Source organism: Pinus tabuliformis, chromosome 1_2 (genome assembly GCF_031772625.1).
Source record: "Pinus tabuliformis cultivar Carrire ecotype Pingquan chromosome 1_2, CPIR1, whole genome shotgun sequence".
NCBI lineage: Eukaryota > Viridiplantae > Streptophyta > Pinopsida > Pinales > Pinaceae > Pinus > Pinus tabuliformis.
The window spans coordinates 625,998,600-626,017,294 of NC_142298.1; the positions used below are offsets into that span (position 1 = coordinate 625,998,600).

At 38.9% G+C, this 18,695-nt stretch overlaps 1 pseudogene; it reads right to left on the bottom strand.

Moving 5' to 3' along the window:
• Positions 1 to 1,909: 1,909 nt before the first annotated feature.
• LOC149207185 (uncharacterized) lies at positions 1,910 to 5,058 on the bottom strand (annotated as a pseudogene).
• Positions 5,059 to 18,695: the final 13,637 nt, after the last annotated feature.

An 18,695-nucleotide genomic window follows, 5' to 3' on the forward strand; every position in this document is an offset into this window, starting at 1 on the left:
ACACAATAGTTTAGAGCTTAGGAAGCCATGGGGAAGGGAAAACTTGTGAAAATGACCTCCAAAGTTAACTTGACTAGAAGGGAAAAAGGAAAAAGGGTTTTTGATCTAAAAATGAGGGACTTATAACCCACTCGCTTCACCAACATGGATCCTTGTGGAATTGTAATGTGATTCTTGTTCTTAGCATTATGCAAAGATCTTTGTCTTCAAAATGGCTACTAGATATATGTTCTTTATGTAAGTCTGAGTGGAAAACCACTCTATAACATTGTTGAGGATTAGTGAGATGGCTTATTCTTTGGTATAACTTGCAAACAATCAACAATAATAATTCAAAATGATAACCAAGACTGTGAAAATACTCTATCTTTGAGAACTCAGTTTTCGGTGGAACTCCTTTGCATGTTGTTGTCTAGTTGAACTAGATCTCTCAATATGCTCAATGCTAAGACACCATCATGGTTTGGTGTGTATGTTTAGTTTTGCTTGTAGTGGTTTGAGAAATTGTAGACTTCTCCTAATTGTTCAATTCTTTAGGCAAGACCAACTAACTAATGGTGCTAGCTATTGATGAATGACACCCATTAGGGTTAAACCCCAACCATTGAAACTTATTAAGAACAAGGTATATAACTCTATCCTCAATGCAACCAACTTGGCATAACAATGAAATTCCATTTCAAATGAAAATTGTAGTATGCACCCTTCTTATCAAATATGTAAAGCCAATAATTCTGCTTTTATTTAGAAATAGCCCACTCTATTGATGAAATATGCTGCATATTTGATAGTCCATCCACAACAAAAAGGAGATGAAGCATTCCCACTCCCACTCACTCAACAGGGTAGTTATGTCATCCTTCTCATTAATGTATATGAATATATATTCATGACACTGCTAAAACACCATGTCATTTGTAATAAATCAAAATATCTAATAAAAAATCTCTCCCTCTTCTGCTGTTAAGTTGGGAGAATCAGAGATGTGGTGTGTAATAACAGGTAGATTTGAGTTGAGATTGAGACTGTTCATCTTCCTAAAAAAATGCAACTTTATGTGCCTATGTTTATGTCTGGATAGATTTATACAACATTAGATACAAGAACAACATTTCTATCCAATTAGCACTAGAAAATGTCTCAAACTACAAAATAAACAGAGGAAAATAGTCTAGCCAAGGGCAAGGAGTTGAAAATAGAGGAAATTTTCTAATATTTTGGAAAATTCATATGTTTTTGTATGTGTAAAATGTATACTCTGGGATTTTTCCATATTGGATTTTAGGCAATCAATTTTTTTCTGTATCGAATCGAATTAGAATTCAAACTTAGTAACTATGGTTTTTTGTGGCTATTGTTCCAGAACAATGCTATGACCCACCATCATAAGCATGAGGGATGTGGATACCTTAGAAGTAGTCAATCTAAAAATTAGTAGCCTAAATGAACTTACCTCTACAACAACCTGCAAGATCAGCAGAAAAAACCTTTCTAGTGCAGAGGATAAGTAAAAGACTTGATAAATGCAAGTCCTTGTAAACGTATAGCAAAGCAATTAGATATTCAAAGGAGGAAGAAATATATCTCATAGTAGATTTTGCAGTGACCATCCTCTTAGTCCTATCTTTATGGGTTTATTAAAAATAAACTAGAGTGTTTGTGCTAAATGCAATGTGCATCTTTTATAAAAAACAAGTGGTTTAAACTTTAAACAACTCTTTCCAGTTAAGCCGCAGAGAGTTGCAAACTTTTAACATCTAGAAATAGAAAATTGAGGAAAGAAAGGGAGAGATGCATATAATGAGTTTCAGGATTTTTGAGTAGGAAAGAAAAGGAGCGGTGCCTCTTTTTGGTAGAAAAAAATTAAAATGCACAAAATTCATAGATTGTGAAGTTTAAAGATGCTTAATCAATTAGGTAGGTAAGAATATGTCATTGGAGTAGGCTTACAACCACGAGCAATCATATCTTTAAAGATTCCATATGCATGGTTAACTTGGCCTGCTCTATTGAACCCACAGATCAATGTATTATGAATCACAACATCTGGTACATGCCCCTCTGATAGTAGTTCTTTATATAAGTCCTTTGCCTGCTTCCCCATGCCTACATTTCCAAAGTGGTTTATCAAGGAGTTATAGGTGAATAGGTTTGGAACAAATCCATTTTTTCATTTCATTGAAAAGTATTAAGGCCTTCATATACCTCTGTGCTTTTCTCAATCCATCAATGATGATATTATAGAGAGTGGTATCTGGCTTCAAGCAATGAGTTTTCAATTCCTCAAAAAAGTGAAGGGCATCATCTATCCTACCCTTCATACAAAGGCTATCTATGAGAACAGAGTAAGATTTTAGATCTGGTTTTATGCCCTATGCTACATTTTGGCAAAAATTTTTCATACATCATGTATGTTCCCTACTTTCCTAAATGCATTCATAAGACTAATGTAAGAAGCACAATTAGGCATGCACCCAACTTTGGCCATCTCCTAAAAGAGATCATTTGCCTCATCCACTCTTCCTGCCTTGCAAAGGCCATCAATTAAAGGGCAATAAGTAAAGGGTGAGGGAGGACATCCATTTTCCATCATGTCATCATATATACTTAAGGCCTCATCTACTCTATTGGCCTTTACAAGGCTTGAAATTAGAGTGTTGTAGGTAATTGTATCCATTTTGCATCCTCTTGCAAGCATCTTTCCAAGCAATCTGAAGGATTCATCCATATTGGAAACTTTTCCAAGAGCATCAAAGAATGAATTATAAGTGAAAACATCAGGAGTATGGCCTAATGTCTTCATCGCTTTGAAAAGATTCCAAGCATTATGGAAACAATCAGCTTTATAGAGGCCATCAATAAGCACATTATATGCTACAATATCAAAAGTAACACCTCTATGTATTGATTCCTCAAACAATCTGTGGGCATCAAACACTCTCCCTGCCTTACATAGTGAATCGATAAGAGAACATACCACATAAACATCCCAACCGACACCTTTGTTCAACATCTCTTCATAAAGCAAGATTGCCTCATCCACCCTGCCAGCTTTTCCCATGCCATCAATTAGAGCTGCACACATGTTATCATCAAGAAATAATCCCCTCACTCGATATAACTCCCTATACAATTCCAAACCATAATATAGCTTCCCAACTTTCACTAGCCCAGGTAGGAGACTACCCAAGCTGATAAGTTCTAGAGACAACTCATCCTTCATCCGATTAAACAACTGGCAAGCATAATCTATCATGTCTCCTTTAACGAGACCATCAATTAATATATTGTAAGTAAAATCATCAGGCTTGCACCCAGTTTTTTCCATTCTTTGCATCATCCTGCAAGCCAAATCTACTTCACCATTCTTGTAGAGGCCATCTAGGATTGAATTGCATGTAATAACATTTGGAGGGCATCTTCTTACCCACATTTCTTTAAGTAACTCTATCATTTCCTTGATCTTACCATCTTTACCAAGCCCATTTATCAAAATATTGTATGTCACAGTGGTAGGAGATATATGAATGTGTTGCATTTTGTTGAACAACTTCCATGCCTCATCTTCTCTACTTGCTTTGTAAAGAATACTCAACAAACTGTAAATTATAATTTCATCGGGATCACATTCCATTTTCATCATCTGAAAGAGAAGCTCAATAGCCTTATCAACCTTCCCTACTTTGAAATAACATCTTATCATCATGTTACATGTAATTGTATGAGGAGAAATGCCTACTTGTCTCATATCTTCAAGATGGTCTTTCACTTCTCTAACTTTTCCTACTCTTCCAAGACAATTGATACAAATATTGAAGGAAACAACATCAAGAGCAATGCTCTTCCACTTCATCTACCAAACAAACTGATATTCTTCACCAAACTTTCCCTCCTTAACATATTAATCCATGAAGAAATTATAGGTAAAAGAAGTGGGGTTTCATTCATTGGTATGCATTACTTGCAAAAGTTTCAGTGCTTCTTCTAATATGTTAGTCTTGAGAAGCCCAATAATCAAAGAATTGTAAGTAATCAAATTGGGAGAGTTTTCCTTCTTCACCATCTTATCCAATGCTCCAAAGGACTCATCAAATTTTCCTACTAGGAAGTGGGCATTGACAAGAGTAGTGAAGGTAATTGGGTTTGATACACACCCATTATCCTCCATCTCCTTCCAAAGCTCTTGGACAACACTGATGTCTCTAAAATCACCATACTTGTGGATTAGAGTATTTTATGTGACTGAATCAGGCCTTCATTTTCTTCTCCTCATTTCACTTAGCAATTCCCTTGCCTTATTCAATATATTAGCATCGCAAAGAGCATCCATCAATGCAATGAAGGCCATGAAATCCAATTCATAACCCTCTGTCTTCATTTGTCTCAACATACCACATGGTTCATCCACTCTCTCGACTCTCCCTCGAACTTTGATGTAGAATGTGAAGGTCTAAACATTGGGCTTCAAGCCCAACCTTTCAATTTCTTTAAATTTTTTTGATACCTATCTCGTTTCTCCCTTACCCCCCAGGAACTCATAAGTTCAGAATAACATGTCATGTTGGGTACATGTCTTCTGGTATCATCTTCTTGTATACATCCATGGCTTCTCTCTGAAATCCAGATTTTAAAAGCAGAGTTATCATACCATTGTATGACATGCTATTTAGCACAAACCTAGATCATTTCATCTCTTCCAGGGCTAAAGGAACTTGTTGGATAACTCATCTGAACCCAAAGACCCAAAAAATTTGTTATAAATTTTAGGGAATTAGGCTTACAATTTTTTTCTCCATTAGATCCAGAATTTTTGTCATTGAATTGAACATGTGGGCTGACCCCATTATTTCTAGCATAGAATTGTATGCCTCTATGTGGTGCATGAATTTTGGTTTATGAGATGCCCATTTGAAGAAATTCAGTGCTTGTTTGGATCTATATATGATTTTAGAACTTGTGCAACATAGTGTGGAGTAATATGTGGGAAACATTAGGAATTTCAGAAATTAACCCAAATATTGAAGTTGTTTGAGTGGTCCTTTTTTTGTTTGAGGCCCAATTGCACCAACATTATGGAAAGAAAAGGGCATTAAAGCAAATACTTTGAAAGGTGATAACCATTTTCCTCCTCTACCTTCCCAAGTAAAAGTAAAGACCACCACTATATATATTATATCGCATGCTCCAAGTGCACAAAGATCCATTGTTTTAGCCTTCTATTCCTTGGTTCCAACCATATAGTAAATGAAACTCGATCTTTGCTATCCTATCGTCCTAATGTAAGGGGAAGTTGTTACTACCAAGTTACCAACTAATCAATATTGGCCCAAGAAAGAGGAGAATGCAATCACCAAGAAACTTGTTGACAAGTCTCCATTAAGGGCTTAATCTCTTCAGAAATCATAAGCATTCTTAGGACCAATCTCCTTGAGACATTAAATCAAATTCTAGGCATGAAAGCCGAAATCCTAATGAAGGAGTCAATAAAATCAAGACTGACTCTTCTAGCCGATCTTAACACTCTGTACTTGACCGAACCATAGTTTGTAGAGAGAGTCGTTATAAAGGGAGTGATCTTCAAGATCTGAAATCTAAGTCTCAATAGTGACAAAGAAGCGAAGATCATATTTAATCTATGTGTATTTTGTGAACCCAAAAAGAGTCTTCTTGAAGATTGAAGAATAAACCTAGAAGGCAATATCTCCGTGGTTTGAATTTACAAGGTTTTGGGTATATATAAATAAGAGATCTGAGTCCTAACAAGTATCCTAGAAGCCGACTTTGAAAGATAAAAGGATCTCTGTGCATAGAGGGACAATTTGAAATTTCTACTTCACTAATTAAAGAAGCCCTAATCAAGGGAGCATAATTAGGACTATAGATATATATCTTTGAGAAGGCCTATAATAGCCTCTCTATCTTAAGTTATGAGTCATGACACCCTGAAAGAAAAACTAGTACTCATATGTTGAAGAAGAATTAGATCTGCTTGAGAAACATTTCTTGTGCTTGCTGAAAGTTTGTGGGCCCAGTTTGCAAATAGAAAAATCTACAGGTGTCCTAGAAGCATAAGGAGAATACTAAGTGACATGCATCAAAATCCAAGTAAAATAGTGTCATCCTGAAGGAATTCAAGTTCTTAACTCTTGGACAAGTCCTAAAACTACTTTGAAATTTCTCTCATATGAAAGTTGAAGCCTCAAAAGGAAAATTAGTCGATCGTAAGTAATATACTATGAAAATAGGAAGCCCTAGCTAGAGTGTTGGATACCTATATTAGCTTTTATGCAAAATTGAGATGGAATCATATTTGTAGGTAAATCAATATTGGAATATATTCATAGATAAAGTTAGCATTAGAAGAAGTATTGAAATGGCATCCATATCTTTCTTCAAGACACCTAAAACATCTTATCAAAGATAGTTGTTCATACATAAGGAGTGATTAAAGCATGCATGGGTGACCAATCTTCATTAGATAATGAACTAAAACTCACATCTGTCTATGGCTCATTTACCTTAGAAGGAACCTTGCACCCTCTACAAGTCCGTGTCTTGCACTATAGAGATCTTTGTGACAAAGTTAATTCTTTTTGCATAGCTACATGCCATCAATGTTATATGTCACAACTATATGATTCATGTTATGTATGGAATCAATATTCACATGTTACAAATTTATTACAAGAGAAAATAATTATGATGATAGGTCATAGTTAGTCCTAGCACTGTAATCTCGAACGATCTATATGCTCAACAAATATAACATTAGGTATCAGTTTTGGTAAAACATAATTTTCCATTTATTTGACATGATCTCATAAATTGGATCAAAAGAATTATTGCAATAAATGCCTTTAATTTTTGAGACATATATAGAAACAAAGTGGTCAAATTTTGTCCTAGAGCTCAAGTTCTGTTGCAGTTTTATTAAGCTCTTCACGGGGGAACCAAGTAAATTGGGAAAATTATGCCTTGGAGCTGAGTCTCCATGTGATCTTAAGACTATCCTTATGTTTGACACAGCCACTATAAGAATTCATATGGTTGACAACCAAGAAGCTATAATAAAGAATCATTGACATATATATTCGATCCCTATCTTTTAAGAAATCTGACCTGAGAAGGATTGTTGAATGAACCAATATTCTTATTGATCTCTGAAGAAAAGTTATGGATGTGCTGATAAGGCCAAGAGCCTGAGTTGAAAGATCCTTATTTTTAGAGGGTTCATCCATGTATGATGCAATGAGAGTAGTCCCTCTGTGAAGTCTTTTGCACAAACTACATCAGGCCGAGATCCTCTTATGCAGTGAAAATGACCTACTAACCAAGACAGAGTTGGTGCCTTAGTTTGGCTTGTTGTCTGAGGTCCAAATCAAGGTCAAAGGTTGTCAAAAGAGTTTTCTTCAAAAGGGACAGTGTGAAGATGCCTAGAAACTAATGAAATCTTAGTGAATAGAGTGGGAGAAATTACTCATATCCTTATCTAGCAGTTGAATCAATGGAAGCTCATACTGGCACCTTTGAGTATCTTTAGAAGTCTGGTAGCCGGAAAAAGAGTGCATGGCACTTTGGAGTAGTTCCTTGTATCAACCCCAATGAGAAAGAAAACATAATTTCCATAGACCCTATTCTTGGCATCTTGATCTTATAGATATAAATGTCTAAATCATGGACTGGGTAATTTGATGCATTTGTAGCATTCATTCAGCAAGGAAGGATATGGCAGTTGTTTTGTAATAATTTCATGATGACTTTTCTGAAACTGACCTGAAGCTTCCTAGAAGTTTGTTGTTACCATTGCTATGTGATAAGTCTCATTTCCCATAAGGGAAGCTCATGATTCAAGGAAAAATGATCACCTGAAGCAAGGTTTTAGAGGGAGCTTTAAAATCCTTGATGACTTCTCTTGCCTAATGATTTTTGATAAAGGCAAGTCATGTCAGCTGAATATTATAACTCCGGTGATGGCTTAAAGGTTGTATATGATGACCCTCTTCTTTATTAATGTAAGAAAAAGTGGAAGTTAAGATGGATGACCTAGCCGTAATGCACTTAAAGGTCTGATGAAATGTAGAAGTTGTTGATCCCTGGTGCTCTTGATAAACACCTATCATATACCTCGCTATAAAGACTCTGAATAGATCTATGGATAAGCCCCATTAAGGATAATTTCTCATTGAGATATTTTAGTGTTTTTATTTTTTCAAGTACATTTTTGTAAATTGAAATTTGTTGGTCTGACAATAATGTGAATGAAAAGTGCACATCTAGAGTACTGTAACTCTTGGAATTCACCTTACTTTGTGGATGAATCAAAATCGTAAAACTGGGAGCTCAAAAAGCATCAAGCATGGCTTACTATGAAGCCATTCGATTGGAGATACACTTCGAGAGATTTATTCTCATGATGATTATCAACCTTCATATATTAGCAGCAAGAAGCTTCCAAGATCCATCATTGCTGGGTGGATGAACATATTTATGTATTATTTTGTAGTGGCTACAACATCCCTCTAAAATTTTGGCTCGCATGCAAATTTTAGAACCTACCTTGGATCCTGTGATCGATCGTTCCTTGGTCACTTGTTGGTAAGGTGATGATCTCAAGCCTCCTCCTTGATCTTAAGAGTTGTTCACGTTCTCATCTTTATGTAGTATGTGTCATCTTTGGGCATAGGGATTGTTGTTTGTCACACAAAGGGAATGTTGTTTTGCTTCAAGGGAAATCTTGTGCGTATGAGTTGTTTTCATTACATAAACATGTTTCACACTCACTTCACACACTCTTTTCACGAAGGTTGTTGCATCAAGAAGAGTATGTTTTATACATTCTGGATGGTATACGTTGTATCATTAAGTGTTTGTGTGTGATCATACTTGAGTCTTATCACTGTTTACATTTGTTTCACTGATCTCACACTTAACCAATTTCCCCGACAACCTAGCCTCATCCAGCTTCCCGAAATTGTGAACTTTGCTTCTGCAACCCTTAAGCTTTGTCCCATTCCTGCTAGAACTGCGCAGTTCATAGAGACCCCAGCCTACCTTGGCATCCAAAAATGCGTAGTGGTTTCCTCCAGTGTCCTCCCAAGCCAAAACCCATTGTCTTCAGAAACTGCACAGTGTTGTCCCTCAGCTGACCAACCAACACTACTCTCCAGAAATGCACAGAGCAGTCTGGCTGCCCTACATTTAGAAACTATGTAGAGGTGTCCTCCCAAGATCCCATCCCATAGAAGTGCCGTACATCTCAAAATTACGCAGTGTTTTCCTAATTTCCTAGTAGGCTTTCTCCCAGAAATTGCATAGAGTAACCCAACCTTGCTCTAGAAAACTGTGTAGAGTAACCAACAGCCTTGCTCTCAGAAATTGCGTAGAGCAGGAAACCCAACCTTGCTCTGGAAAACTATGCAGATCATCCCGGCAGCAGTCACTGCCCACTAAAATTGTGCATATCTATCTCTTAGCGATTACATGAAAAGATGACATGTTGCATCACTCTCAAGGAGTAGAGGATAAGGAATAAGAAACCGGGTTATGATTAGGACCTCATGCAAACTCCGTCAGATGCATGATCATCTCAAGGGTAAGTATGGTAAGTAAATAATATCTTTTGAAGTACACCTCTTAGTGAATCTTGAAGGACTTCTTGTCATTTTCATATCATTCTGTCTTCGATAAAATGCATGTTTGCAAGCACAAAATCATTTCATGTGTTTCCTCTATGTGTCTTGCTTCCTTTTCGCTTGTCTAACTAGCTATCGTCTTCAACATGTTGAATGCTATGTCATGCTTGTGACCTTGTTCTGTTGATGTTGAATTGTCTTTGTGTGTATGAGTTGTGTTCTCTATGTAAACATATATCACACTGACACACAAAGTTGTAAATAATGTCGCGCAAGTATCGTCACTGTCATTTGATGATCCATCCCAAGTGGCAAACTTTTTGCTTTCACCTTTAGATAGTCACACTGAGACATATTATCTTGTTGGTTTGAGGTGTCTTGTCATTGAGTCATGTTGAATGTGTGTTCTCAAGGTCATGTATACATGAGTTCACTTGCTCACACACTTATCAATTTTTCCAAAAATCTATCGACTGGACCACCCTCCATCAACGGACCTCCATTGAGTTGCACTACGCAGTCTCAGCCCTCAGTGACCAAGAAATGTTGTCTAGAACTACACAGAGCTTGAGGCTTCCCTCCAGGTAGTCTCCACTGTGCAATTTTGGAATCAACCTGGCTAGCTGTCACCCAGAACAATGCAAAAGTTCCCAAGAAGACATCTAAGTCTAGGCTCCGCGCAAGCCTATCCATCAAGCCTCCCACTGGTCAACCGGAGAATTTGACTTGAGTAATGACCCAGGGTTGCAGTCATCTCCAAAACTGCGCAGAAGATGTCCAGCCTGCCTGCCTGCACTGCCTAAAGAAACTACAAACACATGAGGGACAAGCACCCGTTGCTTGTCATGGAAAGGTCTTGGGAAATTGCACAGTTTTTCCATGTAGTCCCGCTGCTGGCCTTCTCTCCACTCCTCCTGAAAATTATGAAATTTTCATTGACAGTCCACCTGATGCCCGGCACCCTGTTGAACCTAGAAATTGCGCAGTCATGTCCTGCTTGACTGCCTCCTAGATCTGCACAGTTTTGACCAGCAGGCTCCCGCAGCTTGATTCCAACCTCCTGTAGAAAGCTGCGTAGTTTTCACTGTTAGTGCCTCCTCTTGCCCGCACTTCTTTCCCCATAAAAAATGTGCAATTTTACCTCCTAACTAAGCCATATCCCACAGATTTCACTGCTTTCCTGAACTTCTCAACCCAACCTCTAAATGACCTTTGCACAATTTTTCCTAATAGTACCCTGTAGCCTCACATCCCAGCCTGACATGTGCTCTATGCTGTTTAAGAGCCTTTTCCTATCTCCCGATCACCTGCACCCAAAAACAAAAGATAATGCATCATGGTAGACTAGGGGATTTCTGGATTTGATTTCGTCTCGTCATGAATGATTGCAAAAATAGCTACATGGATGAGACATGGGATGGTTACGTATGGGATGAACAAGGAGTGCATGCTAGAAGACTTGCTCATGGTTGGACGAATGCAAGAAGCATACCAATTAGCAAGAGAAAGAGACACATGCACATGCATGAATAATCAAGCGAACACAAAACCATTGAAGACACCATGCACTTTTCCATGCGAAGGTGAAGCTATGGTACACCACGAGCATAATCATCACTCAATAGCACAACAACTTGACACAAACATCACAGCTAGCATGTGCCTACTAGCAGTGTCATGTCCATTTGTGTAATGAGTCACCTTGGCCACATCACTACTTTTGATGATACTTGTTGTAATCAATGTAATGTAACGTGGAAGTCCGAGAGTCCGACGGATGAAGTCAAAGAGTCATGTAAGTTGAAGAGTCATGTAAGTCAAATAGTCATGAGGGAAGTCAAACAGTCACAAGGGTCAGTTCACCTTTGGCTATATATACCCCCTCATTTGTACAACAAAGGGCCTTTCACCTTGGTTCCTCCCACATAGCCTTGAGAGTCTGTAATATTTTCTTTGAGGAGCGAGCAGTGGCTCCAACGCTCCATTACTAGGGCTAGTGATGTGTGGTGTATGAATGTGTCTTGGACCTTTCACTTAATTCAGAAGCCTGTCAAAGGTCAGCATGTTTTCACACATGTATTACATTTGTTTGTAAGACTATTCTTTGGGTGCTTGTTATGCATGTTGCTTTAACTTGTACTAAGATAGTTGAACTATTTCGGTTGTTTTAGTGCATATGCTATTGGAAATGTTTTTTATAAGTTGTTATCACTGTCTTTCTCATGTGGACTACTTTGCTGGACACTACACAGACTCATTCTTGTAAACTTGTTATAATGACCGTCGCACTCGTGTGGACTTCTCCACTGGGTGTTTTACATGCTATTTATTCACCTTTATGTATGTGACTATCACGTTCATGTGGACTACTTCGCTGGAAGCTACACAGATCCTGTTGTGTGGTGTGTCTCTACTTGAGTTGGGACTACTCCCTTTCGACTTAAGACTCACTCTCCCCCTCCCCCTCTGCAGTGAAAGAACTTTGACACAAGTGACACTAAGGACTCACTAGGTACACGAACCTCGCTGTTTGAAGACTAAGTATACCACTCTCATGTGCTGACAACCAAGAGCTAAGGCATATCTTTAAAATAATGGCAACCGAGCCATCATACTGGATGGGAATCCTACATCAAACGGTGTGAGGTCTAGTTGGGACTTCATACCGGGGAGATCCTCTGAATGTTGGCAGATCCAACACCGTCAACATTTATGGTGCTAGAAGGAGGGCCAGATGACAAGCTGAGCCCATTGCATCTGGTTTGAATCTCTTATGCAAAATGGCTCATCCATCAATCGTGATCCCGGAGCATTTCTCCAATTTTTCCCTTTATCAAATTTCACTCCCTGATGAGCTTCTCAATCTCTTGTCCTTGTTAAAGTTTGATAGTGAGGATAGAATGTCCGTAACAAGGCACATTTATGATTTTCTTCATTTCTATGAATCTCATGAAATTGATAGTGAAGAGCTTGTTTGTGTACTTTTCTTCCTCACCATTGAAGGTCATGCTAATCGGTGGTGCCATACCTTGTCACCTGCTTCCATCCATTCCCTTCTCCCTTTCCACAGGGAGCTCCATTGAGCCTTTGGTAAGTATAACTACCGAGATGTCTGTGGAAGGATCAACCTATTAAGTATGGAGCCTAACGAATTAGTTAATAACTTTTCTGATGAATTCCTTCACCTTTGCTATGAAATTCAAGAAGAAGATGTGAACTGGGATTTCTTGAAACAAGAGTTTGAGCACTTGGTTCATGTCTCTTCATATGGTGAACCTGAACCTCCTGATTTTTCTGCTTCCCCAACTCTTACAGATCATGAGGCACCTCATATTGTAGAGGGGGAGCCCAACACCCCGTTTTTTCCTTGTCCTCCTCCTTTCCTGGTCTTGATGTGGGTGCCCCGTTGCGGTGATTGCAAAGCTGAGGAACCTGCGCAGCATGCCCCCATCCCATCTTCACATCTGTCTCCAACTTCCATGGAGGAGTTCCAGAATGGCTCAGAGAGCCTATAGCCAAGACTCACTCCTCCATTCTGCAAGAGGACATCACCGTTCACAACTCAAGTCTCGAAGTTGATCTGCCTCTCTTCCATCTTCCATCATTCACAAGCCATGACTCCTTGTACCATGACTCGCTTGATCAAAATATTTCTCCATCAAGTTGTGCACATTCTCTCGATTCTCAAGTTGCTGGCTCAAATTTCAATCAGGCGCAAGGTAGTCACATTACACCAGTAGAAGAGCAGAAAGGTGAGGAAACTATCAATTCCCTCTCTCTGATTCAAAATTGTCCACATCAAAACAATGGGCTTCCATTCTGTAACAATTCTCAATCAGCTAATCTCAGTGAAACATCTTGTATAATTAATTATTTCGATCAACCACTAGTCTTGGGCAGTCATTACTCCCATACTTCCATATGTCATGATGAATTCCCAAGCACATCATGTGATCTTCCATTTTATCATGAATACTCTAACACAGATCTAGAATTTCCTTCGGTCAAAGAAGACGTTCATGTCGAAACTTCCTCTTCACCTTAGTTTCCTGTGTGTCCTACTATTCACAACGCATCCACGTGCGTCGGAGATACTCCATGTTCTCTGACTTCTTCATCCAATGAGTTATCTCCTTAATTAACACAAGGAAGTGAGGTTGTCCATGATGAGGTCGAAAATAGTTTAATCATAAAGCATACTTCCCATTCCCCGTCATCATCTTGTATGTTGCATGAAGAAAACTTGTCAAGTCAGCTTGTTGAAGATGAAAAGTTTGATGAAGCCTGTGATAGAGATGGCTACCATGCTAAAAGAAGTTTTGAAATCAACAACAACAACCATCCTCAATCCATGCATGATCTGGTTCACATCTCAAAATGCAATTTTTCAATTCTAGAAAGTTTCGGGATGTGCCAGGGAGTTGAGGCACTTCAGCATTCATTGATGGTTATGTCAGGACCTCGCGACTCTGGTAAGCCCCTTGAACTGAATCAGATCTGGTTTCTCATGCACAATCCATTTATCTTCATGGTTGCACTCGACGTGGATCCCCATGTTAAAAATGTTTACTACTCCGGGTGTGATATTTCAAGATTTCAAGATTTTACTCATGATCGAATCCATGAGTTTACTCATGATCGAATCCATGATTTTACTCATGATCAAATCCATGAGTCTGTTACAGCGTGTCCATCTTCATGCACATCTCTTACATCCAACTTAGGTTGGGAGTGTCCGTCTCTCATGAAATCATGGAACTTTCAAGTTGATTATCTCAAAGGATGTCTTTGTCTGGAATCATATTTATCAGATGTTCTCTCTCGTGAACAATGCCTTGGTCTTCTTGTGAATAATGCACTTCAAATATGACCACTCATCACACCATCAATCTCCCTGTGTCATGATGAGTGCACAAGCTATCACGCGAATCAAGTTTCTCTCATTTCACTACACCCCAACTGGCTTCACACATTCAGAGTGCTGGCATCCTTTCTATAATCATGTGATGACCATGATGCCTGCACAATTTTTCACCAGTTGTAGGTGGTTGTTCTGTCATATCTAGCACATAGCAAACTTGGTTCCATAATTCAGAGCGTTCGAAAGATTGTTCAAAAAATTTCTTTGTTCATGTCAAACTGGGAATTTGGCATCTTGACCAACTCGTCTGATCTTTCCTCTATCTTGGGTGACTGTCATGCAGTTTATCATTTTCCCAATAGTACAACCATGAAAGTCACTTCGTGCACTACGATCTTCACCATGTAACGTCTTTCTCTTCATACTTCTGTAAAGCAGGTGAGGCACTTCAGCCTATGCTGATGGCTATGGAAGGTCCTCACTGTCTTGACATGATCGATGAGAATGATCAAATCTATCTATCCATACCATATTCCCATCATGATCCCCTTTCTTGAATCAGAAATCCATCTTTTCAAAGATCATGAGTCTTTCAAAACAACTGTCACGAATTTTATGATCCAATCGCTGAATGGCTAGAGCAATCTTACTTGGTGAGCTGTGTTGTAAGTAACAAGCTCTAGTCCTTCCTTGCACTCACTAAGAAGCTTGGTACAGATCAACACACACTCGAAAGAGCATCCCGAGGTTTGTTGAAAAATTGTAGTCATTGAAAAGGTAAGCATGTGTGTTGGGTGGTTGTGACACATATTTCTTCCAACAAGCAAGACCTTCTCTCTTGTGTGCAAGATTGTCAAGTTTTTGTATCTTCTGTTCCACACTAGTTTTTATCTATTTTAATTACTTATATCTTTGTGGTTGCAGGTCGGGTATGCCTATGGTGGCTTCACTAGAAATTTCATTTCACGTAACCCCGACTGTTTAGCATAGGAGTAGTAGTGTTTTCTTTTTGGTTTGCATGTTTGTTTGCTCACTGACTTGGTTTGGTTGCTTTCTTTCTTTCTTTGCTTTATTTACTTCTGCTTTTTTCTTTCTTCTTTATTTTCTTCCTTGTATCCATAGGCTAGTATCACATGAAACCATGTTTGGTTCTCGAGACAAGCCGAGAAAATATAAGAGGACTAGTACATCTATCAACATATGGTTATCTGTTGTCCTCTCTCTTTATGAAGAACTTGTTTTTTGTTTTTGTGTGTATTTTTTTTTTTTGTTCACAGTCGAGGATACCCTGATGAGAAATACGTTTTGTTTAGAGTGAGTCTTGGTGAAAACACAACACTTGTACTATTAACTAGTACCGCCTACTCTAATCGGTTCTTTTGGGTTAACCCTTGTCATCTCTATCAAGTAGAGTAAGGTGAGGGGGAAAACCTTAACAAGTATGTAAAAGGTATATATAACATACTTCTCTGAAGGAACAACCTCTTCTTCTCTCAATAAGTCGAGATCCCTCTTCCACCTTTGAAATAAATAATTTCCTATACATAGTTCTTTGAAAAATGAAAAAAAAAATGAATAAGGCGAAAGAAGGGAAAGGCTTCCTGTGCAGAATGATACAAGTAACTCCACTCAGGTACTGACTAGGCTCACTGGCAGTGGAGCAATGCTTGTGTTCCTGCGTGACTCCATCGGGGTACTGTCCAAGTCTGTTAGCCACGGAGCAACACCAGAGATAAAACTTAAACTCTAACAACTATATTACTTGTGCATCCATATACTCTTCATCCTCATCAAAACAGCTAAGTTTAATTGGCTTGGAATGTGTGATGACCAATTAAGAGAATGGTAGGGACTACATATTTCACACAATCTATTGTGGAAACCATCATGATCAAAGGATCGAACAATACTTTCATAAGGGTTAGACTCGTTTTTCACGAAACAAGGTCTATACAGAGAGATGGAGTTCTACTAGTGTGTCACCAATGTTGTAGTGGCTACAACATCCCTCCAAAATTTTGGCTTGCATGCAAATTTCAGAGCCTACCTTGGATCTTGTGATCAATCATTCCTTGGTCACTTGTTGGTAAGGTGATGATCTCAAGCCTCCTCCTTGATCTTAAGAGTTGTTCACATTCTCATCTTTATGTAGTATGTGTCATCTTTGGGCATAGGGAATGTTGTTTGTCACGCAAAGGGATTGTTTTTTGTCACTTGCTTCAAGGGAAATATTGTGTGTATGAGTCATTTTCATTACATAGACATGTTTCACACTAACTTCACGCACTCTTGTCATGAAGGTTGTTGCATCAAGCAGAGTATGTTTTATACATTATGGATGGTCTAAGTTGTATCACTAAGTGTTCATGTGTGATCATAGTCAAGTCCTATCAATGTTTACATATGTTTCACTTATCTCACACTTAACCGATTTCCTCGACAACCTAGCCTCATCTAGATTCATGGAAATGTGCACTTTGCTTTTGCAACCCTTAAGTGTTTTCCATTGCCCAATGGAACTGCGCAGTGTGCAGAGACCCCAGCCTCCCTTGGCATCCAAAACTGCGCAGTGGTTTCCTCTAGTGTCCTTCCCCATCTAGAACCCACTATCTTCAGAAACTACACAGTGTTGTCCCTCAACTGCCCAGACAGTACTGCTCCCCAGAAATGCACAGAACAGTTCAACTACCCTGCATTCAGAAACTACGTAGAGGTGTCCTTTTATGACCCCATTCTGCAGCAATATCTTACATCTAAAAACTATGAAGTGTTGTCCTAACTGCCTGGAAAACTTTCTCCTAGAAATTGCGTAGAGAAGCCCAACCTTGTTTTGGAAAACTGCACAGAGTAGGCCAACAACCTTTCTCTTAGAAATTGTGTAGAGCAAGCAACCCAACCTTGCTATGGAAAACTACGAAGATCATCCTGAAAACAGTCACTCACCACTGAAATTGTGCAGATATATCTCTTAGTGATACAAGAAAAGATGACATGCTTCATCACTCTCAAGGAGTTGAGGAAGAAGGAACAAGAAACCAGGTTATGATCGGGACCTCATGTGAACTCGGTCGGATGCATGATCATATCAAGGGTAAGTATGGAAAGTAAAGAATATCTTTTGAAGTAAATCTCTTAGTGGAGCTTGAAGGACTACTTGTCATTGTCATATCATTTTGTCTTCGATAACATGCATGTTTTCAAGCACAAAATAATTTCATGTGTTTCCTCTACGTGTCTTGCTTCCTTTTTGCTTGTTTGACCAACGGTGGTCTTCAGCATGTTGATTGCTATGCCATGCTTGCAACATTGTTCTGGTGATGTTGAAGGTTTGTCTTTATGTGTATGATTTTTTTTCACTAATGTAAACATCTATCACACTCACATACGAAGTTGTAAATAATGTAATGCAAGTGTCGTCACAGTCGTTCGATGATCTATCCCAAGTGTTGCAATTGTCACTTTCACCTTTAGACAATCACACTGAGACATGTTGTCTTGTTGGTTTGAGGTGTCTTGTCGTAAATTTATGTTGAATATGTGTTCACAAGGTCATGTATGCACGAGTTCACTCTCTCACACACTTAGCAATTTTTTCGAAAATCTGTTGACTAGACCACCCTCCATCATCCGGACCTCCACTGAGCTGTACTGTGCAGTCTCAACCCTCAGTGACCAAGTAATGTTGCCCAAAACTACGCAGAACTTGATGCTAAACTCAAGGTAGTTCGTACTTCATAATTCTAGAATCAAATCCACTGACTATCACCCAGAACAATGCAAAAGTTTCCCAAGAAGCCATCTCAGTCTGCGCTCCCTGTAAGCATATCTATCAAGCCTCCCATTTGTCAATTGGAGAATTTGACTTGAGTAGTGACCTAGGGCTGCACTCATATCTAAAAATACACAGAATCTGTCCAACCTACCTGCCTACACTGCCTGAAGAAACTACACATACATGAGGGACAGGCACCCACTGCTTCTCATTGCAATGTCTCAGGAAATTATGCAGTTTTTCCAGGCAGTCCTGCTGCTGGCCTACTCTCTACTCCTCCTGAAAACTGCGTAGTTTTCATTGATAGTCCACCTTATTCCCAACACCCCACTCAGCCTGAAAACTACACAGTCATGTCTTTCTTGAATGCCTCCCAGAACTATGCAGTTTTGACCAGCAGGCTCTCGAAGCCCGATCCCAGCTTCCTTTA